The sequence below is a fragment of the Cygnus olor genome, chromosome 18 (genome assembly GCF_009769625.2).
Source record: "Cygnus olor isolate bCygOlo1 chromosome 18, bCygOlo1.pri.v2, whole genome shotgun sequence".
Classification (NCBI taxonomy): Eukaryota; Metazoa; Chordata; class Aves; order Anseriformes; family Anatidae; genus Cygnus; species Cygnus olor.
This window is the reverse complement of record NC_049186.1, coordinates 4146599-4168780: the sequence shown is the minus strand read 5'-3', so window position 1 is coordinate 4168780 and position 22182 is coordinate 4146599. Positions and strand designations below refer to the sequence as shown.

Below are 22182 nucleotides of genomic sequence, written 5' to 3'. Positions count from 1 at the left end.
ATCCCTGGTGCACACCATCTATGTTGTCTAGCTGCATTTCTGGGCCTGGGGCTTCATCTTCTCCTGGCTGGTCTCCTTCTGTCTCCAGGCAATTCTTTGTACATGTGACTTGTCTTTTCCTCTTATCTCAGGATTAGGAAATTTTTAAGTAAAAGTTTTGTTCCTACTCCCTTGTATTCTAGTTTCAGCTGGGGCTGGGTTACAGTTTCTCTGCTTAAAACCAAAAGGTTAAAAGTACGTTCCCATGGCCTATGGCTCCATTAATTGTAGCTACTAGGGCTAAGCTGCTACCTATCTTTCTACAGTAGGACATCAGGAAATCTTGTCTCCTGAGAAATCAAATTTCTGAGACCATGAGCCAAAATGCATGAGTTACTTTTCCTTCAGTACAGATTTTTACATGCACCAAAAAGCACAGCTTTTCACAGACTAAAAAGAAGAAAATGAAGAAGGAAGGAATATTAGGGTCCCTGGAGCAGGGCACAGACACTGCTCCAATCTCATCTGCCTGGCTATAGGACTAAGGATATAGTTGGGTGATTATTGAAATTCAGGCTTGCCCCTTTGAAGCACACCTGTAACAACTGTGAAATCAAAACTGAAAAGAGAAATAAAGGCAACCTCTGAGGAAGGATTTGTAGTATTAAGCCTGGTTGATAAAACTCCACCGACAAGGTCTTCCTTTCCGTGGGACAAAGCTCTCTGTGGTGGCTACAGGCACCAACTGCTACTTCCAGATAAGAGGTTTCAGAGCTTTCAAATGCAGCGCCAGAAAACCACAACCAAGAGTCTGCAAGCAGCTCAACGGCACAGCAAGGAAACTCATGTCTAAGTAAATAAACAAGGCGCCATTCCCTGAAGGTCCTCCTCGCATCTCCTTTAACTACGAAGAGAACTCTGGGTTTTAAGTTCCTGACACATGGCCAATACAACCTTCTTGTTAATGATCGTACCGGCCTTCTGGTTTCTGTGTGCCACATCAACCCACTTTCCTCATTTCCCTTTGGCATCACAGCATGAAGGCAAGAGCTCTGCTTTGCCCCCAGGCAGCTGCTGCTCCAATGCACTGATGCTCGGGGAGCCTCATGCACAGCAGGAGAGGTGCCTGCACCCACCAGCGGGCACCTAAGGGGGAGAGCTGTGGGCATCCTTCCCCTAGGGACTCCAGGTGTTTAGGAAACAAGACAAAATCTGTGCATCTCTCTCCCCTGTTGTTTTTCCCCCAGGGAACTGCTCTTTTTGCTTTCATGGACACCCCTCCATTGTCGGAAAGCAGATCCAAGCAAAACCACTGAACTGCTCCGCTTTATAGCTGCTTAGAAAGCACCACTTCCAGCACTTCAAAGCTTCACCATGTACCTTTCTGTGGAGAACAGCAATTCAGCTACTATTGTTCAGATGGCTTTCCTCACCGGAAAGAGCAAGATTTGGGGGCTAGCAACTGTGCCAGAGAATCATCCCCATGCCAATACAGCACGTTTCTGCGCTGTTTGCTGCATCCTGCTGCAGCTGCCCATTTCTTTCCTTATCAGGAGCTGTTAGGGGGGAAGGCCCCACTGCTGATAAGGAGAGCTTTCAGACCTGTCTGTTCTCAGACAGGGAAAGTTCAAAGCTCTTATTTCACTAGCAGGTTCGTTTGATTATGGTTTTTGTTTTGATCTTTACTTCTTGCTTAATGATGACAAGATGCAATGTGGCTTGCTAATAAAACGAGCCCTTTACGGTAAAATGTGCTGCTGCTGGCATCAGGAGAACGAGGGGAGGAAGACTTCAAAGCCTACGAGCACAGGTTTAGGGATGTGGATAATACCCATTTCTTTATTTCTATCTCAGTTTGTTTTTGGGGGGGAAGGGAGGGGCAAAACTATAAACATTCATTTTAGTTACCGACCAGTGCATTATAAGGTTACAACAGGTCAGAGACCTACAGGGCGGTTGACCCCACTCCTTCCCCTCTCTGCCTGTGTAGCTTCACAGAGCCATAACCCCTGACCTGAATAGCTTTTGGCACATGCAAGAACATTTCCTGGTCCCTCACTGTCACATTAGGGGGTGTATGGAATCATGGATTCATTATACATTCTCTGGATGAGGATTATCGAGTCTATGTATATTGTGTAGGGATACTGAACATTTCATTATAATCCAGATTTTAACAGACAAACTAATTGTTAGCATAAAGTACAATAGAGTGAGTATTAACAAAACAACAGGGTGAAGCACCTTGCTGAAGATTCCTGTGGCAGTTGGTGACCATTCAAACAAACTATCCCACCAACAGTGTTTATCATCTTTCTTTACTCTTTCCATCACTCGATGTATTTCTTCTATATCATGATGGACAGCAGAGTCTTTTGTCCATTTTCTCGAACTTGTTTCACCAGCCGCTTCAAGTCTTCGTGTAACAGTAATTTCTTCACCAAGGTAAGGTTCGTTCCAATAGGAGTAGGCGGCAGATCATGAAGCCATGGATGTAATAAGTTGATAAGAGGTGACAGAAGCTGAGCAACTAAATCACATCCTCGAATTTTGGTAAAATTACAAACAAACATTAGAGTGATTACTGGTATCTTCAATAGTATTATCTATGACTATAGAATCACCATAGGTTCTCATGCAAACACAACCTTTCCCAATATATACAAGTACAGTTTCAAGGGTTTCACTAGGGTGTATCTCAAAGTGACAAATATTTTGTTTAGTGTCAAGACAAATGTCTTGGGCTTTGAGTGTGTTACTTTCACAGATGAAGCCTTTTTGTTCACGCACAATACATGCATTTACATCAATTGTTTGCCACTTTTCTCCCTTTTGATGGGCCCATACTTTATGCTCCTTAGGATAAAGTATAGTTCCATTATGATTGAGTCCTAACGCAATGATTGCGTAGACATTGTATACGGTGGCATTGCTTATGGTAAGTATAAAGGCAATAATTTTATCACTTTCTGCATAATAGGTGAAGTTGACTAATTGTCATCATGTTTGAAACTCCTTTTCAAATTCTGAAGCATTATCCCAAATCAATTTTTGAATTTCAGTGGGTAAAGGGCCTCCTTCTCCCTCTCTAATAATAGCTGCTGCTACAGACTGTATCCGTAACTTTGTTTGGATGCAGCTCAAGGCAAAGGAAGTATTGCCTTGGGTTTTTTCAAGGGCGTTTAAAATTAATTGATGATCATTTTCTTCAGTTTGTTCCCCATGGGATAAAATGTCTGATAGAAGCCATTGACTTACTCCTAAGGCCAATAAGAATGATTTTATTGGTCTTTCCAATTTCCTTAGGTCATCCGTAGTAGCAGTTATTCTACTCATTAGAACCTCAGCATCAATGTTATTTAGTATACCTAATCCTGTTCCAAATAACCCAGCTGCATCCCATAACATGTGCCAAGATTGTTTCAGAGAATTTCAGAGAACATCCATGTAACCATGCTAACCAAAGGAAATTACAAAAGGAAATAAAATATGCTCGGTTGTATTCAGCCTGCAGGGTTAGAAAGAGGGTGAAACAACAATCTTTGACTTCCCATGCGTAGGGATATCTGGGACTAGTTAGTACCATTGCTATTGTTCCAATGTGAGGCATTTTCACTAGCGCAGGTTGTCCAGTGTAAAATCCTGTAGGATGTTCTTCTGGTTTATAATAAACCTTTGGGGTGATTGTAGTGGTAGATGCACAGAAGGCTTTCACTATCTCTGCCATGTTTGGAACTGCAGAAGGCAATGGTGTGTTAGCAGTTAACTGTCTGTAACCCCCTGTAAAATGCCATTGCCTGTTTGGTTTCTTTACCAGCCACACCGGTGAACTGTAAGGTGAATGAGTCCTTTTAATAATGCCTCTTTATTCTGATTATGTTACCACCCCGTCAATCCCCGTAAGTGCTGCTGCTGGCAACAGATATTTCCGAACATGAGTGATTTTAGAGGGGTGTAAGGTCACAGACTCAGTTTCACTATGCCTGAATCCCTTTGATGTGTCACCAAACTCCTCACAGTACCATCTGGGAGTTTCTACATTTGCCCATGTAGTATGTCAAATCCTAAAATATTAGTATATGCAGCACCTACTAATACTCCTGCCCTGGTTAATTTTTGTTCCTCTGGCAGCCAGAGGGAAATTTTTACGGTGGGGCATTCTTTTTCCACATCATTGATTCCCGTGAATTTAACCGTGTTGAGCAGGTGTCACGCGCAGAGTTTGTGCTGTCTCGTGTAATTTTCCTAGTTACTTTAGGCAATTACTCCACACTCACCGCCCCCGTGCAGTGCAGGGCCACCCATGGCAGCCTCAGCTTGGCACTGACACGAGCTCTACACGCCAGGGAGTGATGTCTCCTCCCAGTCCACAGTCCACTTTTAGCCCAGGACAGAAAGCTGTGACATGTTTGTGTGCACCTTGTGCCTCTTTCTGTCACCTGACCCATAAACCAGAAAGTCTGAACAAGCTAATTGTGTTTACAAGTTGTACTCTGGGAATAAGGCATGCTTCTTGGAAAGCTAGCTTCGGGTATTTTTTAAGCAGGTATCACACATACACAATCAGGCTTCAGTTTAATCACAGTGCTGCAAAACAATTGCTGCCCCTTCGGAGCATCTATGGATAATTTAGTTTGCTCTTACAGTCCCAGTTCAGGGCTACAACTACTCTATTAGAAAAGCACTTCAAACACTTGGTGATTTGTCTATTGTTATACTCACGTTCCAGGCTCAGAACATTCAATTAGAGTTATTTCCTCTAAATTAAAATAAAACAACAACAACAATTCCTCTGTTTCCTTTGCAGGCATGCTGGCCCTGGCTAAGACCCATGGTATAATCTCATGCACAAGGTTGAATTAACATCTCTCTTCAGTACGTTCTTACACCTAGTTTCTTTTTTCCCCTTCTGTTAGCTTTAGTGCAGGCCACCATCCTCTCAAAAAACCCTAGATGCATTGCACCAAACTTTTCTACTTTATTTTTTTAGTGCTCTTAAAAACCAGCACCACTTACTTCCAGATTCACCCTACAGCCACCAAACCTGCCAGGATTTACGCATGCAGCTCCCAGGAGAGCTGTCCTGTCTCTTTGCACAGACAGACTCACAGACAGACAGCCTGCCCACCCCAACCAGTGCATCAGCCAAATGTGCATACCCCAGCCCCAGCACCTCATCTTTGAGCTGGAAGTCCCAAAAGCTCACAGCCCGAGACCAGACAGCAGAGGTGGAACCGACAGCGCTCTGTCCCCATCCCACAGCAGCATCACATCAGGACACGGGTATCAGAACCGCACAGAGTGGCTGAGAGCACCTGCACCTGGGGGCCGCCCCCTGCCCACCTTTGGTTCATGGAGCTCGTCTCTGCGCCCAGCCTTGCTCTTGCTTGCGGCTGTATGACTTCCACGTGCCCTCTCTTTCTTTGTTTGCCAAGAGAAAAAACTAAAAAGGAAATTTTAAAATAGGAAATTTTAAAAAAGAGAAATTTCTAAAAAGAGAAATCCCTAAAAAGGATCACAGCTCTTGACCTTCTGGCAATACTTGACCTAGTGTTTGTTTTTCCAAGTCCTTTTCTTTGACGTTGCATTTGGCACTACGACAGGTAGGTAAAGCTTAGCAAAGCACAGTGTGGCTGCAGCACAGCGACACGGCTGTGTGCAGGCACTGGCAGGACAGCCCAGGGGAATTCCCTGTAAGTCTCAATGCAGATATCCCAGATCAGAGCCTCCCTAGCTGGCCCACATAACGGCTTGCCCACGGCACGCAGCCGTCGCTGTCAATTCTGTCTGTGCAGACTGGGGGCACTGCCAGCGCAAGGCACAGTGGATCTGGGAGTTACAGCAGATCTGGGAGTTACAGCCAGAATTATACTGAGTCCCAGCTAACTAACATGAAGAGAGATCTAAATACAAGTATATTCCTGCCTTGAGGTACTATGGCTCCTAAGGACTGCTGACATGGTGATGGCACACAGAAGCAGCGAAGGGAGCATTTTTCATTCTCCTATCACACATTTTGGACCACAACTGAAAGCACCTCCAGCATGGGCTGACTGATAGCCCAACTTCAGAGTTTATATTTTCTTTTAAACACATCACACGGTATCCATAGGAGACAAGGTTTCTCCAGGTTTGCAGGTCCAAGCAAAATAGCAGTGCAATCCTTTCCCGCCTTAGCACACGAGGTTTCATTCACCTGGCTAAAAACACTGCTTGTCAGTGTGGCATCCTGCCCTGCCAAGCACGGCACTGGCTGGAGCAGCAGATGACAATTTCCCTTCTGTGAGGCGAAATGCTTGAGCAGAGCAAAATCTGCTTTATACCACTGTGAAAACCCCCAGTTAATTTTACAGGAGATGAAAAGCATGACTGGGAGGAGAGAAGCGCAGCCACAACTCCACTCTGATCCAAGCCTGGCAATGCAAGCCCTGGCCGCAGGTCTTGGTTTTTGTTCTCAGCCCGAACAGACAACAGTAATGCATTCCCTTGGGAACATTTATCAGAGGGTGGGGGGGCTGGCAGCCTGGAAAACACACAAGTTCAAAACATGAATACACTGCCAATAAGCAAACTTATGCCACATGACAAGCCTGCAAGCTTAAAAGCCGAGACCACCAAATAACTCCAACTCCCAGGTGGACACACAGCATGACCTGGAGCAACCTCCCCTTTCCGTGGTCTGGTCTACCCTCTGCAAAAGCACAAGCACCTCTCGGCTTCAGAGGGGGCACAGAGCATCCTCTGCCCAAGAAAGTCACCCCTGAGATGGCTACGGAGTGCCACAGCTTGCTGTAACGTCTGCATGCTGGACAAGGATTTTGTAACCTACCCAGCCACCTTCTGACACCAGGCAGTCTTGTTTGTGTTTGCATTGATAAAAAGCAGATTCTGCATCTTTGGACATTTCTTCATCAAGCCTAAAATGGAAGAATTGCATAACAATACCACTCATGCAAATAAAAACAACCGTATATTTGCTCTAAACTACAGAAGGCGACTGAATACTTAAAAGGCAATGACCTTACTAACATAATCCTCTGCATCTCAGGGTGCCTCATCCCGTGTGCCTTCTGAAAAGCTTAAACATAGATATGTCCCAGGGAATGAGAGAAACACAAAGGTTACAAATGTTGCAAGTAAAACCTTTGCCAATAGATAGGGATCAACCTATGTCTTCATGCGAGAGCTGGCAGCACTCCTCAAATAGCAAAGCAAAGGAAACAGCCACAGCACTCTGCCTGTTGTCCCTGAGCCCTTGTTTTTCCTTGTATGACTCATGCTCCACATCTGACCATTGCTACTCATTTGGCCGTTTATAAGAATTGGATATACGTGATGTGGATTTCGCTCTTGGAGGAAGTTACTTCAGCCCTGGAACATAAGACAGGGGATTTTGGGCTACTTCCTTGACCTCTGGTATTGTGCTGGAGTCCAGAGACCCAAGGAGTTCCCATGTTTCCCTGATCACTGCTTCCCTCAAGTAAGGGAGAACCAGCTAACATCTCCCTTTCCACATACACATTCCAGAGGATAAATAGACACAGATTTAACAATACACACAGCCAGCCTTTGACACAAGTGGGCCTTTTCTGCTTCCCCTTCTGAATAGAATGCACTGGTACCAGAGATCTGGAGAATTTTAACCTTTTTTTCTCTCTAAAAGGGTTGTTTAATCACTAGTTTGGGTATTTAGCACTTTACCATTCACTGAGAAGATAGGAGCCGTCCATCCTGCAGCAACCCAAGCCCCTTGATGGCTGTTGCATTCACCAGCCCAGGCAGGCAGGTGGAGGGCACCATACTGCCTCCTCTGACACTACAAGGCACTCGCACGTCCTCTCCAATATAGTTACTGTCTGCAAGAAGGCTCATGGCAGCTCAGATCCATCATTCCAGGCCAGGCAGAAAATCAAAGAAGAAACTCCTTTTGCACCAGGTTTCCCTCTGTGGTGTGCTCTGTGCCACACACACCCTCAGCTCTCCTACCATGACAAAGCTGGTGTTGGGGTCTCCCTTCCAGCTGTGGAGACACATGAGCTCGTGGTGGAAAAGGACCTTGTAACAGCTGTGTAGATGCCAACACTGTTTCTGAAGCATCAGAGCAGATCTCTGTACCATCAGCTAAAAGATGGGAATCCCAGCAAAAGATTGCCCTTGTTTCATAGGTGATGCAACTGTGCCAACAGAGCTGTCTCTAGAGCAAGGCCATGACTTAATAACTTGGAATATGGAGATCTTCCTTCAACAAACTCATGAAACAGGACACCATGCTCCAGCTGAGATCCCACTGAAGTAACCAAGCTAGTTACCACAGTCCCATTCAGTTTGGGATCCCTTACAACCCACAGCTCTTGTGGAGCTGCCACCAGCAGGTCACCCCCCAGCGTGAACCAGCACAGCTGCTTACTCAAACAGTACTACAAGACTCATGACTACATCCACACATGCCAGGCAGGCTGTGAGGCCACTCTGCGGCCACCTGTGCCTCTTGGACAGGGCACACCAGAGAAGATCCAAAGTGAGGTGGGTCCTCAGGTAACGTGCTGTGTGGCCAGATGCTGCTCCCCAGACGGACCTCAGGGAGCTTCTATAATGCAGTCCGCCACCCAGCAAGGGGAATCCAATCCCCCTTTAACCATCAACTTGAAAGTAAAACTATTGAAAGCATCACATAAACAGCAGTTTTTAAGATCTAAGATTTCTGCTTCTCCCATCTTCTTTCAAGACCACTGGCTGAGGACGTCTCACATCAGCAGCTTTGGCAGATGATATTTATTCCCATGAAAGGTTAATCTTTACATCTACTTTTAAACAAGATTCTTGCACCGATGTCAGGGAAACTACTCTGATTTTTTTAATGCCTATAACATAAGGACATTGTTTACAAGGAAGCAAGCAATGAGTAAGGCTCGTTTCCTAGTTGATAGTGGCTGGTTTACACCATCTGTCAAGAGAGTCTTGCACTCAGAGTAAGCGAAAAATCCCCACACAACATTATCTCCTTGAAGTTCACCCTCTGCCGTGGTTAACCAGGAGAAGGGGATCCTGAAACAGGCGTTTTTACTTTCTGTTTTTAGGCCAGGCTCCCAAGCATTAGTGCACACATGAGCCAGTGAATACACAGCTACCACAACGGGGAAGCACCTCCAAGCCCAACTTCACTACTATAAAAGGAAACATTTAAACAGCAGAGAAGTTTGGGTTTGTGCATAACATGGATAAAGTAGGAGTCTCTGCAGTTAAAATGGAATGCGTTCAATTCAGTGAAGTAGAATTTCATTCTTCATGACTTGATTGTAACTAATTAAATCTGGCTGAAGTATCACATGCATGACCTGCATTAAGGATATGTGTTTTATTTGAAAAGTTGATCTGGCAAACAGATTGCCATTTTTTAATTTTTTTTAAGCATTCAGAGGAAATATTTAAACAGTATTTTTATTGACATGACCTGTCAGAGCATGAAACAGTGGAGAGCACAACCTACTTCAGGCTGAGCAGAAGTATAGAAGCTGCACAAGGCAGTTGTTTCACTGTAAGATGAGCTTTTTCCTACCCCCAGCAAACACCAGGTGAATCGCCTCTTCCTTCACTCAAGCATTAGCTCCAGGCAAAATGTTATAGCTAACTCACCCCAAAATGACCCATCCAACAGCTTTTCTTTTCCCAGCAAGGGACACTAAGCCACCACTTACTGATGAATGCCTTTCTGGTACACAAACGGAAGAGGAGGAGGACAAAGACCAGGGCTGATGCTGGGCACTGGAACTCCCACAGGACCCCTTTGCTCTGCAGGAACCTGTCCTGCTCCAGGTGCCACCTCCAGATCCCATTGACACGGCACAAAAAGGATCACGGAGAAGAATAGAAAAAGCAAGGGTGAACCTGTGAGGAGCCACCATCAGACTGAGACCAGAACACACGAGAGGCTTTAGTTCTTCCCATGTGCATGGGAGGCACACTGCAACAGCTCACTGGCTCATGAGAGACCCTAGCTTCTCAAGTAAAATTGACAGCTACATGAAGCAACACTTTATTTATTGCAACCAAAGGCTTCCTTGTTTGGGCACAGCTTTTCTTTCGTGCCCAACAAGAAAGTGGCTTAGATCTATTTATCCTGATGTTCTCAGTCGACCTTTTCACACCAAAGTCTGACTCTTGCTGAGGACACACTTTTTTTTTCCCTTCCTCCGTTTGCCATAACTACAGCCCTCTGAGGACTCACACAACATCCTGTGACAGTGGCTTTCACCTTTCTGAAACATTTCAATCTGCAGAGATGTTTTTCCTCCATAAGGCAGTCAGACACTGGCAAACTACAGCTCAGATCCCTCAGGACACTCACTCACTCACCACATATTTTCCTTGTTGCTGTCATTCTTGCTAGCATTTTTTAGTCAAAGCCTTGCCAACTGTTCTGTACAGAAGAGATTTAAGTTTCAAAGAAAACATGGCAAATGAGCGACTTCAGGCAGCTCACAATTCAGTATCGCCCAAGATTGCACTTTCTCCCCCTCCAAACCTTAACCCTAATTATGACCCAACACCTACCTCGCAAAATTCTCCCATGAAACAGTGATCACAATGGAAGCCTTTTGGTAGCCCTCAACTTCCCTCACACAACCCCACTCACAACAGGACTCTCCACTTTCTCTCTCTCCAAATCCTAACCCTAATTAAGACCCTAACCCAATACCCACTCCACCTAAGGCTCCCATAAAATGGCAATCACAACAGGAGAAGGTAGGCCCCACAGGTAGCTCTAGGATGCCCATGAGGCCTCCCAGGAACCTCACTGCACCCAGAGGTCTCCCAGTGCACCCTAGAGTCTCCGCGGGCCTCCCCCAGTGTAGTCTAGCATCTCCTGAAATAATTAAAAGTAGTTGTGAAACATCCAAACTATAGACAAGGTTCATTTAACCTACCCTGAAGTTTGTTCAGTCCCAGAAACCACCAAAATTCACACCACAAAACTACAGCAGAACACTGACAACTTACACATTTCCATCAGGAACTGAACCAGAGCCCCAGAGTCCCCATTTCCCTTGTCTTCATTCACAAATAGGATATGTGCTTTCATGTCAGACCGTATCCGGTTTCCTGCGGGTTTGATTGTTGAGTTATCTACTCCATGCTCATGCCCAGATTATTGTCTGCAAATACTATCTAAGATTTTTTTTTTAGAAGGCTAAGCAGGAAAAAAAAAAATCCAGGAAATAGTTTCAAAGCAAAAGGTCTTCCTTCTCTGTGACTCATAGTCTCATACGTTGCTCGGGAACAAATACAGATTTTTCCTCACCATTCTGTGAAACAAATAGCACAAAGTCCTTCTCTTCCTGCCCCTTGCAAAGGTAAATGAACTCATGAAGACTTGGAGACCACAGAGCAAGGGATGCACAGAACGCAAGAGGAGCACGGTAGCACAATGCACTGCCTTCAGGTGATCATGAAATAATGCCTTTACAGCCACCGAGAACAAATCTAGAGCTGAGGATCACAAGCTGGAGTGGTTTTGTTGCAAAGAGTTAAAGACCCTGGCTCAGCAAGCCCCAGGTCACAGCCACCGGGCTCTCGGCTGCCTGCTCTGCACTGCTGGGGACCTTCCTCTGCAGGGCCCTGCTGCGGCGCTCCCCCAAGGACAACCCCCTGCTGGTGCCGGCAGATTTGTAAATCCTGTGCTGCCAACCAGGCCTAGGTCTGCCACATGCATGAAATTTTGCCAAAGACAAACAGCTGTAAGGCCCAACCACTGCAAAACAGACATCACTTTCTTTTTTCCGATGGGTTCCCATCTTCACTATAGGGTTGGGGGAGAAAACAAAGCCAAAAGAGATTAAGCAAAGCCAGTTTCAAACAGATTCATTGTCCCTCGCCTCCTGAAGGAGCTAGAGGATCACTGGTCCCAGCAACACTGCAGAAACCCTGCAGTAAAGGAGCAGCTGCAGGAGTTGCTCCAAGCAGACAGAGCACACTGGAGAGGTGCCAGCAGCCTTCGTGCTGCACCTTCCTTTGCTTAGCCAGAAAGTTAACGTGATTACCTCAGCATAAATACAGCTTGTTCTTCCAGTTTGCTTTTAAATAATATGAACAGAAAGGAAAACAATGTTTTGATGTGATAAAGCAGCGAGAGTAAACAAATACTGTTGATGTGATAGTATCTGCAAATGTACACAGAAGATCTTGACTTGCTGAATCTGATAATCGGCTGCCACTTCTCTGTCATTTCAGGAAGTTGGTTTTGTTTTTATGGAAAACCAGGAAGAGGTAACGACATTGGAATTAAGAGCTTCACATTTGCCATGGGAAAGAGGAGAAAACCACAGAGCTTGGGGCAGATGAGCAGGGCAGAAGCTGCACGGCTGGAGCTGCTTGCAGTGGTCACCCAAGGCTGGAGCCCACGAGTGAGGAACAAAGGGAAGAGTTCATTGTGCAAAATGAAGCGCTCAGCACAGCAGAGGAAGAAGCCACACGCTGCTCAGAACAGAGGGAGTTTCAGATTTATCCATACTTGAAGTATTTTCCTTGCTGAAACTCTGTCTCCAACACGTCTCCCAACTTCCATTTCTGCCCCCTATTGCTGCAGGGGACATCAGCTCCTTGGGTAGAGGCCAGCAGTACTGCAGATGCCATTCATTTAGAGTCCACAATTACCCATCCTGGTGCAGTAAAGTTGCCTCTTTCAAGAACTTTCTGCTCCAAGTTATTGCCTGATTATTTTAAAACGTGTTACATTTGTTTAGGATCATCGTACCACATTTGAGCTTTTAGAAGAGGCTTCAAAGCCCAGACAAATGGCCTTGCACCCAGGCAGGTGGCAGGAGGACAAAGCTGCTAGAGGGGGAGTAACATGCATTTGGCTCTCAGGCACCATTGACACCGTGCAGTCACCTCACAAGTCACCAGCAACACAGGGAAATGCTCTCCTAGCTCTTTTTCCAGAGGCAAAGCTTGGTCCCTTCACACTTTTGAAGTTGTTTCCTATAACAACATTCTGGTCTGCTAAGTAACACGGTGATCTTCATTAACTTTTTTCTTCCTAAATTCTTGCGAAGCCAAGTCGAGCAAATAAACTCTCATCAGCAGAGCCACACATGGTCACAGCCACCACTGCTGTAGGGTATATAGAGTAACATCTCAGTTTCAGATCTGTATTTCCTATAACGTTTTTCTAAATACACTGCATACTCCTACAGTGCAATGATGTTAAACTCTGAACCCCTGCCCCACAGTGGAAGTGCTGTACAAACAAATACCATAAAACCTTTATCCCAGAATTTATAGTTAGGCTAATTGCTGGCACAGCAGCAAGAGATGGCCAGATGCAGGGAGGCTGGGATAACACTGCAAGCCTGGTTTATTATGAATATATTCATTACGTGGTGAAAAAGGATGCTAAGCTGCTGAGTGACAAAGACATTTAGTAGATAGGTGGGGAAAAAGTGGGGCTGGAGAGACCATTGTGAGATCTACGTATGCATTTCACCTAACATTTTGCTGCAGCTCTCCTAGCAGCCAAGTACCGGGGTGTTCATGTGAGAACACTGTGTTCTTACCCACAGGATTTTGATTTTAAGCATTGCTCACTAGTGGTTTTCTCGTAAGCCTGGAAAAGCCCAGAGGGCAAACTTGAACTGGCTGACTTGTTTTTAAGATGTATATTTAAAAAAAAAAAAAAAAAAAGCGCATTCACAAGGAGTTGGAGTTGCTAACACCAGTCCCTTTTCTCATGGGAGCAGTCTAAGATGGAGCAAACTGGACACACAGCTCTGCTGCCACACACAGTCCCACAACCACAGACAGCGCATGAGTGGCACCAGGATGGCAGTGGGAGCAATGGCAGAGCTGCAGGGCACCCTCTGCCCCTGGAACCCCATGCCTGGGTACTCTGCTGTCTCACACAGATCTCCTTACTCATCCACACACCCTTTTGCGGAGGATCAGGATGTTTACAGTGCCTGGGGCTAGCAAGGAAATAGATTGAGACATTAGCAAATTTGTCTCAATTGGAATCGTCTGTAACCCACATCTTCGGAGCTCAGCCTGGTTCAGACATCACAGCCTCTGGCTCAACATTCATCACCCTGAGAGGAGGCAGTGCCTTTCTGAGAAACGATTAGCACCCAAAGGTGTCATTAATACTAATGTGGAGCAGATACTGCCCCTTTCACAGTGCTCCGTTGGATGCCTGTGGCTGTCTGCAGCGTTCACGTACCCCGGTCCCCAGACACAATGCAGGATGCAATGGGCAGCACCAGAGCATGGCTGCATCCCCCGACCAGCTGTATCCCAAAAAAAACAAACTTGGGGTGCCACAGGAACACCCCCCCTGCTGTCATTGCTTACAGACCTGAAGCAGTGGGGAGAGAACAAGCAAAAACACACACTCACAGCACTTGAGCCAAGAGGTGGGGTGCCTGGAGCAACAGAGACAGCTGGGGAAGGAAACACAGGACCAGGGGAAACGTCTGGGCAGAAACGTCAGGATACAGATGGGGAGACTGTCACACACCCTGGGGCGGTGGCACTGAGATGCTGCCCCAAGCCCTCTGCATCCCAGGGGCTGGGCACTGCTGTGTGAGCCTCTCCTGCCGCTCACAGGCTTCAGAGCACCTGGTTAGGAGTTCTGCTCACTGCATTTACCTGGTTCGACTGTCAACAGGACATGCACTCCTGGTTAAAAAGCAAAAAGAACAACCCCTGCACCTTTCCCTAAAGGCTTCCACACGTCATAGTGCTGGTGCCCACTTGTACAGGTCCAAGTACTTCCTCTTAAATAGCAAGCTAATAGATTAGATTTTAATCCAGAAACCAAAGGCAGCAGTACGATTTGGATTACCATGGTATTTTTACACAGCACTTTCTTGCCAACACAAATCACTAATCCTTTTATTTGCTTCAGCGTTTTTAATTTCCTCACAAGGGGCAGGCGCTGAGCTCTGCTGTCTGGGGACAGCAACAGGACCTGAGGGAACGGCATGGAGCTGGGACAGGGGAGGGTCAGGCTGGGGGTTAGGGAAAGGTTCTGCACCCAGAGGTGGTCGGGCACTGGGAGAGGCTCCCCAGGGACATGGTCATAGCACTGAGCCTGCTGGAGGTCAAGAAGCGTTTGGACAGTGCTCTCAGACACAGGGGGTGGTTTTTGGGTGGTTGTGTGTGGAGCCAGGAGGTGGACTCCATGGTCCTTTGCGGGTCCCTTCCAACTTAGGATGTGAATCAATGATTGTCCTTAAATTGAGTCGGATTTTCCCTGATGGTCTATCTAGTGGAAAAGAAATTAAACAGATAATGAGACTGAACCACAGAAGGCACCTGTCTTTTCCCAAACTCTTAAAAAATAATAATAATAATAATAATAATTAAAAAAAAAAAACAACTTGAAAAAGCCTTCCCTGCAAAAGCTCCAAGAACTGTGTGGTTAGATAAGTCAGGAACGAGACCTTCCCCAAGTTTTTTCTACTTCCACAACAAAACCAGGCATTTCCTTACCCTTCAGTTGTGTACAATGAAGGCTGGCTGCCAGCCCAATGTCTCTTTATCCTATGAAAGGTTGAAATAATTCAGATCTGAGGTTTTAGGCTTTCTTCAGTTCAAATATGAGAAACCCAAATGCAGAGAGTTGTAAGCAATCAGCACCCGCTCCCTTTCAAATTGTTATCAGTGCATCACAGAAAAGTGGAGGGGGGAGGCCCAGTTTCAGCAGATTTCTTCACAGATGAGAAGATGGAAAGTCTTTGCTATGGGAGGCTTCTCTGATCTTCCCCAGGGCCATAAATTTACAAGGACAATAAAGTTACAACACAGCCTCAGATTCACTTTCCGTCTTAGTGCTGGGGGAATTTTGAAAGCAGGAACATCAACAGGCTGCATCCAAACCAGGTGCTCGAAAGCTCATTCCTGAGCAGAGCTGCCTTTACCCCTTCCTCTCCTCTCCATGAGCTTGCTCTGCCTCCCATTCCCATTCCCAGGGCAGGGAATCACTCTCCCTCATCCCAGGCTTTTGTTGCCACCACCCAGGCACTCTGGCAGCTCCTGATGTTTTCTGCAGTTTGTACTGTGGATGGGCTTCAAAACGGAGCTGGGTAAGATATGAAAGCACTTACAGATGAAACCAGCTGGGACACATGCTTTTCATTTCTTTTCTAGAAATAGGCTTGCAAGGGATTAATTTCTTTCCTCCTTTTTCAAAAGGGCCAGAAGTATGAAAAGCATGTTAGTGGAATGATGCTTGCTTACAGGTGTCAGAAAAAGCTTGTACAACTTCCTAACTAATCTCTGTCGCAGGAGTAGTTCCACTAGGCCTGGCACACAATCACATTATGCTCAACACTGCACAAACACAGAAACAAAAGCCTAAACAATTATTATTTCTAATCTTTGCAATCCAGAAGTTCCTACATCTTATTGAAAACAAAAACAATAGGAAGAAACAACAGCCTCTGAACCCCAAACAGGGAACCAATCCTAATACAGCCAGAGTCAGTAGTCCTATCGACACAAAAGAAAGTACAAAAGTTGTCCATCAAAGTTGCTTCTGCTCCAAAACATACATGACCCAACCAAAGTTTCTCCTTGTGCTCTTGCAATTTGGGTGTTGTGCTGCATTCCCAGAGTGAGTGTGGGGGGGGGTGTTGAAGAAGATGCATACACTAATTTGAAGTAATTATTGCTCTAATACTAAGCTTCTCTTCAGCAGCAGGTATCTGCTACAAAGCCACCTGCAGGCTCTCCCCTTCGCTCACCTGCTACCTCACAGCCCCATCGCGGTCCCTGCAATACATCTGTGCCTGATGCCATGCACAGCCTCTGATTAAAGGCTGCCCCAAGCAGAAAAATGCTCAGCTAGGACTCTCACCCTTAGTGGGGACAGTGGGGACAGCAATATTAATTTCTGATTGACCCAGTGATCAGAGACGAAGCACCCTTCGCCAGCCTGACACTTCTGACTGCAGAGCAGGACTGGAATTTCACATCTGGAACAGTTTGGGATGAAAAGCTCCTGTGCCAGTCCCAGCATCAGCCACTTGATGGCCATCCTGCTTTACAGAAGGGCAGCAACAGGGACAGAGCGAGCCCCCCGAGCTGGGGACCTGCCTGGGACCCCACCAGCAAGCGGGAGCCAAGGGGTCCCCAAACACCACCCCGAGCAGGGCTCAAAGGCACTGCCATGCTCCCCTCGCTGCCGCAGCCACGCCGGGTGTTTTTAGAAGTCAGCATGTTCCCAAAAGCCACCCGAGGTGGCACAGAGCAGGTAGGTTGCATGACAAGAAAGCCTGAGGAGGAACAGGTACTTCTTAAAGCAGCAATGAAATCTCCTGGTATTTCCTGTTTTACTCGGCAATGTTTTGCTCTGGGTCCGTTTCTGTGGACATGGATCCGAGTGGTGAATACACTGAGGAAAGTATGTTGTAAGGCTGCAAGGGGCATTTAAAACATGGGAGCACTAAACACCAGCTGGCTTCTGATGCTCTGATTTGGCTCAGCTTGGTCTCTCAGAACAAAGGACCCTGCAGTGTTCCTGCCCCTGCGCTGAGAAAGCAGCCCAGCAGCTGGGGCACGTCTGTACGTCTCAGCCTCCTCCATCTCAGTTACCAACTCCCCAGCTGCTTTTTATTTCCATAAACACAATCCGGAGATGTTGCTTGATTGCATCCCAGCACTTCTTTACCCAGGGCTTGTGGGGCACACAGTGTTGGCAACTCAGGACCCGGCAGAGGCGTGACACACCCACGTCCCACTGCACAACACCCACATGGCACTGGGTGTGCACAGCTTCCCACTGACACCAAGTACACCAGTTCACAAACGCCGGAGCGGGACACACCACTGCCAACATCCTCTGACACTATCTGGGGACACACATCAGCTCTGGGAAGTGCTGTGGTACGTGTGGAGGAATTGGCATTGTGGGGCCAGCTAGTTCCTCTTAGGCAAGCAGGCAAGAAGTCTAAAGCAAGGCAAATGGAAAAGAGGGGGAGAAGAGGGGAAGGAGAACAGCCACAGTTAAGAGCTCTCTCATCTAATTTCTTGGCTCACACAAACCAGAGGAGAAAAGCTCTGCCCTCTTGGTTTGTTTTGATTTAATGTCCCAAGAAGATCAAGACTTCAGAAAACTACCCCCTCAGCCAAGACGGTTCCACACCTCTTTTTCATCAGGAGAAACATATGACTGTTAGCAGAAGTCACGTGCTCAAAAAATGTTTTAAGTAGCCCAGGGGAGAGAAAAAAGCAGTTTGTGCACAGCTGATTCCCTGTCTTCATGACTCAGATAAAAGAGCTCCACAGGTGACCTACGGTCTTCCAGGAAAGATTAAATTAGATGTCACTTTGCAAAGGGGAAAAAAAAAAAAAAAAGTCTTTCAGATTTTCTGTATCCACCATAAAGAAAACTATATTCAAGCAAAAACACTCCCCTTATTTAACTTCTTTATGATGTTTAGAGAGTAGCTGAGCCAGAAATCCACAAACAAGGCATTTCTTGGGAATACTCAAGATAAAGAGACAAATCAGTAGCTGATTTTTAGGACTTCGGTGGCTGGAGTGCATTGCAATCAACCATCGTGCCAAAGCAATCAGTCGATCGCTGACAGGGACACGCCAGTCCCTGAGGAGCTCAGTGAGCAGAAGAGCCCAGCCAACTTCCCCACTCACAAGCCCCTCAACCAAAGGCAGTGTCCCATGGAAGCCCAAAGCCTCCCTGTTCCCCTTGCTCTTCCACAGCAGAAGAGTTGAAATGTAAGAACAAATAAGTAGCCTTCCCCCCAGGCCCAGTCTGGACTGCTCCCTAAACACCTCTACATTTTATTGCTCTATTTCTTTTTTCAGGTTTTGCACAGGAGCAGCACGAGACGCCAACTCTGCCACCAAGTCTCTCCAAGGACAGCGTGGCTGTGCAGCCACATGAAAGCCACAGGCAGTGCTGTGACATCTCAAAAGCTTGTGCAGTGCCCTTCTCCCAGCTTGATGGACAATGAGGGGAAAAAAAAAAAAAGCTGAACCAAAAGGATCACTTTAACATCAAGACAGGTGCTCCTCTTCATTACTGCTATTATTGAACAGATTGCAGCAGTACTGAAAGCCCACATGCTGTATTCTTGCACTAAGAAAAACAAATAATAACCTTCCCCACACATTTCTGGGACTGCAGTCACTAGGATGAAGTGAGGAGAGGGCTAAGACACGCTGGTGGGTGGTGTGGGAGCGTGCACGTGCTCCTGGGCACAATTCCTTCTGTACCTTTCCTACCTAGAAAGCAGAGCTCAGTTCCTTGAACAACAAAGTGCCAAAAAAGCTCTGTATCGCTTTGCCTGCTCTAGTTAATGATTTTCATTAAGTGCCACGTTCATTCCAGTTGATCACGCAAGGTGAGCAGGGCACCTACACAAGTCACATAGGAAACTAACACCAAAGCTCCAGGGTCAAATCACTTTCTGAGAAACTGTACTACAGGAGCAATTCAGGAGTCAGAAAAGCCACAGCCCACACAGTTTAGGGCCTCAGCCCAGAGAGGGGAGCTCTTACAGGAAATATTACTACTGTAGCTAATAATAACAGCAGCTTGAGTAAACACAAATCAATTACTGTTTGAGTTAAAAAATACTGAGATAGATAAAATCATTAACAGGATTAAACCATTAACCTCCAAAATTGACAAGGAAATGTATGTTAAAAACCCTGACAACTGTACTTGCTCTTTCACCCCAGCTGCGAGAGTTCACGTAGCTCAGCACTTATTTTATGATGATCCATTTGATCCAGGCAGGATAAGTAATTACACATGACACCAGGTGCCACTCCCCACACAAGTGGATGTTCCTGAGCACGGCTCTGTTTCACACCAAATCTTTGCTTTCTCTTTGCTCGCAGTCGTGAATTGGAGCAGTGAAGCTTGAGGATGGTGTCTGTCTTACTGTCTCCTGGGGAAAACAAAGTGACAAAAGATGAGTGTGCCAGGGTGGCGGTGACAAGCAGCAGTTTCTCTTTTCCATACTGCTTGTCATCCACTAGCCATCATTATCTTAATCCTAATCTTATCATAACCTCCACTATCAGCTTTAAATGGATTTTAATATAGCCAAATGAAATGCAAATGCTTTCAACAAACAAATCCAGTCAAGCAGTCATCCTTACGACCTGATACCTGTAGCACTTTGCCTTTCTTCCTCACCCAAGAGAGGAGCACAGTGCAAAAAGCTGAAGGCTTCTCCTCCCTTCGGTGGGAGCTGCCCAGGCTGGGGCAAGTTCTCGGTGCAGTGGCACAAACAGGGCTTTGCACTAAAGCAGCTCCTGGAGCCTGCAGCAGCCTTCAGCCAGGTGCACATTTTTTAATTGGTTTGATGAGATTTTCTGGACTGCTGATCACTGTGAGGTAATTAAAAACCTGTGCAGCGTGTTGAACACTACATCACATTTGAGATTTTAAACTCCGAGAGCTCCTGTTAGCAGCAATGGTGCCTCATTTTGTGTGTAACATCCAAAGGGGAGGGATCTGCAGGTGGGTGAACCAGGGAGCACACAGGGAGAGTGTCCATAGCAGCATGCCAAGGAGAAGCGAAATATTCATATAGCTTATGAAAAGCATCCATGGTTCATGAAAATAGAGATTTAAAAGCCATGAATTTTGGAGGTGACAAGTTCTCATTCTTACATGAAAAGACTGTCTCACTCACTAGGAGAAAAAAAAAAAAGAAGTGTAGCTTTACTTCATGGTTTGAGTTTATTAACTGTTCACTAGGTTTCTGAGGTTTCTAAGATTCTTACAGCTTCATGAATTTTTTCATAATTTCTCAGGAACCAGCTACAATTTCTAAGAAAGTTTGGCCATGCCCTCACGTTTGTGCATGCAGTGGGGTGAGACCACTTCATAACAATAGCCAATATCTCATTCTGTCATTCTCTCTCAATACATTCTCCAAAGGCACAGTTTTGCTCAAGAAGCACACCAAACAGATAACAGGGCATGCAGAGAGATGTCATTACACAGATGTCTTTAATTTAGAGACCATACTTGTGCCATCTTCCAGGAGTTCAGCACCACATCTGCCTGGTTTGACCTTTCCCCAGAAGCTTTTCCTAAGCAGTTCTACCTCTAAAATGCCCTGCACAAGAAATCAGAACAATCAAGTCGTACATCACCTCAAATGATCGTCTTTCATTACGTCCCCCTACAGGATGCCTTTTTAACAAGATCCCCACTGCAGCCAGAGGCCCTACATGATACTGCGATTCAAAAAATAGCCATAAACCACAACAATGAGCACTACATGTGCAATTCGAGTTAGACAAAGTTACTGTTTAATTCTAAATCTAGCACATGCTCAATCCCAAAAGTGCATCCATCCATTTCAGTCCCAGCTGGGCATACCAAATCCTAGCTATGCACTACACTGCAGCATCCCCCCAGACTGCTGCTTTGGGGACAGAAAGCTGCTGAGAGTTGCTGTTCACCTCCTGGATGGGTTTTAATGGTGACCAACACAAAGAGGGAATAAGGGTTGCAGGCTCTGCTGGATACTGATGAACATCTCCCCTGGGAAGGCACTATTGAAGCAGCTTCATCTGCTTAAAACTTTCTGCAACATGCTCTTAAAACCACAGTATTTCTTCTCACGGCTTTTTGTTGCACAACCCAATATCCACAATCCTCAAGCTAATCAGGATGCAAACAAGCTGTTCAGGAATTCCTGACATTCCTTTTTGTTTAGCTTTTGTTTTTATCCCAGTGTCGATATAGGAAAACCCCAGCAACACAGATTTTTCAGGTTTCTCATGGTGTCACTGGTGTTTACTTAAAGCATCTCATCCAGCAGATGATGTAGAGTCAGAATAATAAGCTTCCAGCAGTCGCGGAGGACCCAGTCAGCTAAAGCCACGCTTGCTCCTCTTTACTCCTTATGCAGCAAGTATTAGAAGACCAAGGGGAACCAGCCACTCACTTCATCACTCCACCAGCTGCAGCAGAGTAACACAAAAACTCCTCTGGCAGCTCAGGAGGCTAAAGAAGGATGTTTTCCACAGGAAGCAGATTTTTTAAGACAAACAAATAACAAAACAAAGTAGCATACTTCCAAATCAAGCGGCTTCAGGGGGGAGCTTCTACCTCTGCCAAACACCCCCAGCCCGTGCCTCCCCGAGGGTCTGCTCTCCAGTAAGGGTGATGGAGCACTCAGCTCACAGGCCTCACCTCTGACATCCTCCTTCCTGCTA

The 22182-nt window shown here is 46.1% G+C and overlaps 1 protein-coding gene and 1 long non-coding RNA gene across 2 annotated transcripts in view; one reads left to right on the top strand and one right to left on the bottom strand.

Annotated features, from left to right (window-relative positions):
* LOC121056966 overlaps positions 1-22182 on the bottom strand; it is a 62332-nt gene that overhangs the window by 22208 nt on the left and 17942 nt on the right. The window lies entirely within an intron of this gene.
* On the top strand, positions 10548-12724 carry LOC121056967. Its single transcript, XR_005813581.1, has 3 exons — positions 10548-10722; positions 11331-11419; positions 12208-12724. It is a non-coding gene; the product is annotated as an uncharacterized LOC121056967 (long non-coding RNA).